Below are 3,645 nucleotides of genomic sequence, written 5' to 3'. Positions count from 1 at the left end.
TTTTTTTTGTTTTTCTTTATTTTTATTTTTGTTGACTGCTTCTCCTCTTTCTTTTTTTGTCTAAGATACTAGCTAGTTATTGTTCATGATCATACTGTTAGGAATACCAGAACCTGATACCTAGGAACCACCCTAAGTAGGGTAACCCCACTCGGAATCGGAATTTCTGGTTTCCAACACCCCCCTCCGGCTCCCTTACGGGGCCCGTACCTCATTATATATATCAATATCGGTTGCGTCCTGTGACTATACTACCACAGAATTGAAGGTGTTAGAATAACACTATATACGTTGTAGCCGTCCATCTGACCGGATCCTGTTGGCAGGATATATGAGAGAGGACCGTCGGCTAGATCCGAGAAGTGGAACAGAGTGATTCCGTCAACTACTCAGAGACTTAGTTGGCTTCAAATACATGACACCTTGGGCATGGGCCGTAGGTAACGGGACAATTTCGTACAAAGAGATGGTATCAAATGGTAAAGGATCTCTTCTAGAGACCAATACATTTACATCCACCAGAAGAGTCTAGAACTCCAAAGGACACTACCAAAGAAGCCAATGAACTTCACGGAGTGTTGCAACTGGGTTTTGGAACATGTCGTAACTATGAGATGATTTTCAATACTACAATGGTTACTGAAACCTACTACCCAGAGAGCAACCAAGAGTTGCCGACCGAGGGATTAATTACCAATCTGGTGAAATAGCTTCCGGCCAGTTAATAGGAAGTCTTCCAGAGAAAATCTATTGGTTGGGTATGGAGTTACAAAGGATCGGAGTTAGATAACCTACGATGGTTGTAATGACCACCACCTTTGCAGATATAGCCGCGGATAAAACTGATCATTTTATCAATGGCGAAGACAATTGGAGCCAACTCAGTTCGACTTAAGAACTAGGCCATAAGTCTAAAGACCCTGCTAATCGGGATCTTACTATTGGGGACAGTACATTTCCTAAGAAGAAATATCGTAATTACCGAAAAGGATGTGATGGTTTTCAGGGTCTACAGGTATTCGCACCTTGGAAGAAAACTCGACGTTGTGAATTACGATTAAAGAAGTACATAGTTGTATGATAAATAGATGTAGTCCGCGAACACACAGACGCAGAATATAAATATTGAAGTACCTCCCAAGCTTTCGACATCATCAAGCAACGGAGAATCGACCTTAACAATATAATATTGTTTTTACCATTCTACCCTACTTTACCTATTTTACTTTGCTCCTAGAAGTCATAAACGAAACGAGTAAAGTCCGAGCCTTCCTCGACAATCTCCGTCTACAGAAACGAATCCCGATTAGCCTAGACAACCTTGAAGTCTATCAAATTGTCTCCACCTAACACATACTATAGTAGCCAAACACGATTCAAATTGATATCTATTAATTTTTGCAAAATAAATTGGATCAGAAGCCCACTGCTAGAATACAAGCTTTTCTCCAACGCTTAGTATTTCGACAAGTGGACTACATATCACCAATCCTATATCACGCTTGTAGTTCTAATATTGTCCAATACTAGTATAAATTCTAAGCATGCTAACTATTATTACTATTTGCCTTTAGTTAATACTTGGAAAGGAAATTAGACCCGGGAGTGGGGGACATTTATGTGGGGGACGGCGGGGGTAACCGTCCTTTGCTCACAATTGTCGGGCAAGTTCAGGAAAAGACGGGACGGGACGACACAATGTCGTCCGTCCCAGTCTTTCATTCTAACCTGTCGGGCAAGTTGACAAAAAGACGGGACGGGACGACGAAATGTCGTCCGTCCTCGTCCTGGCCCAGGACGGACGGACTGCCCCGTTGCGAACACTGCCAATACAGCAGCAACTAGCTCCACTATCACGAGAAATGCTGCTCCGTGGAGTCCTGTAAACCCAGTAGGTCCTCTCATGCCGTAAAAGTAAGGGCCCGAGGGTTTATCTTCGTTCTGGCGTAATAATATTAGTTGGGCACATATAAGCTCCTCAAATCGGTCAAGAAGCCTCAGTGCAAGTGTTTTCACATTTTCCGTCATTCCCCTTCTTGTATGATCGCCCCAGTAATTAGAAGCATAGTCTAGAAAGGGTGTTGTTGGTGGGGCCCAGTAAAGATTTGGCAAGAGATCCCGGATAGATCCAAAATTAAGGTACGTCAAGCAAACCTCCGCAATTGCTGAGTTGGGGCTATGAAACAGGGTGCGATCGCTTAAGAGATGCTCTTGCAGAGTAAAGTGCACAAGTCGGATGGTGGACGAAGATGCCTCGACCGTGACAAGACCCAGACAAGATACTAGCAGTGTCCGCAACGCAGGAACATTTTCGACATCCAGATCTGCGGATCCGATTTCCACTCCCAAAGCATGACGGAGCTCCTCGGCCTGTAATGGCCGCTCTGAATACAACACCCACATCAGGACCTTTAGTCCTAGTATTGATTTGTTTCCCTTCTGCGCCTTTAGCCGTGTCAGGGTTGCCGTGTAGGCATCGCTCAGTACATTGCCTTGGGTAATCTCTTGAAGCTTCTTTCTTCTCTGACGAATTGTCACCTCTCCAAGGATAGCGTCGATGTTTAGCGAAACAAGAAGGAATCTACATACAATCGTGGGTAAGTATTGATCAATGATACAGCGGAAATTGGAGATGATCCTACGCACATATCAGATATCTTTTCCTGGATAACTCTAATAATATCCCCCCGTAAATCATCGCTCATCGCTTCTGGCTCAGGGTCCCTGGATAAATTCATTTCCAGATAATTCCCAATATCGTTCTTGTTAGGGCTGATGGGTGTCACAACCGCATTGGTGAAATATCTTTGAACATCTTCTTTGACATGCGGCCTCCCGGTGAGGAATATTCGCGTCCTAGGGGATTCCCGCACAATATCTCTCAGCGACTCTAGAAGCTCTGGTAAATTCTTTGGTATGTATTCGTCCAGTGCATCGATGCAGATGAAAACTTGTGGTAACGAAGCAATAGTGGCTTTCAAAATTCTCATCAGATCGGGAAGTCGCAGCCCTCTACCGCAGAGCTCCATTTTCCCTTCTTGAAACGCGTCGTGTAGATAGTTCGGGATGCCTCCTTTGCCCATTAATTGCTTCAGAATGGCTCCCATCATGTTGGTGACTGTCTGATCTTGCTGGGCAAGGAAGTCGCAGTACAAGCCTGCGACGGCGATATCTTCCCTCCTCGCCTGATCACACAGGCTGTCAATAACCAGGGAGCTAGTAATTCTAGACGCCAGCAATATTAACCTCTCTCAAAAAATCCAAACACTCACTTCAGATATGTCTTACCCACTCCCGGATTTCCGCAGCAAAACAAGACAGCACGATCGGCTCCTCTCTCGCCGTTTCTCCGCTCCCGGAACTCATTTGCTTCCAAAAGCCAATCTCCGACACCGTCGAATCGGTCGGTGCGTACGCCTTGGTGTCTGTTATTTGGCTCCAGCGGAGAGAGCCAGCGCATAATCTGCGCATCCTCATCGGACTTATAGATCGTGTTGTTGAAACTACTTATTATGTTTCCGCAGTGGACGTTCCCGTCGCCCGTGTTGGCCGCTTGTATATGTGTGGTCTGGGCCATGGTATGATATTCCGTTCTGAGCGTTGGCTGAACGTAGAAATCGCGAAGCAATTCATAGGGGTATCGCC

The sequence above is a fragment of the Tuber melanosporum genome (assembly GCF_000151645.1).
Source record: "Tuber melanosporum whole genome shotgun sequence assembly, scaffold_97, strain Mel28".
In the NCBI taxonomy this organism is placed as follows: Eukaryota; Fungi; Ascomycota; class Pezizomycetes; order Pezizales; family Tuberaceae; genus Tuber; species Tuber melanosporum.
Note: the sequence above shows the minus strand (reverse complement) of the source record.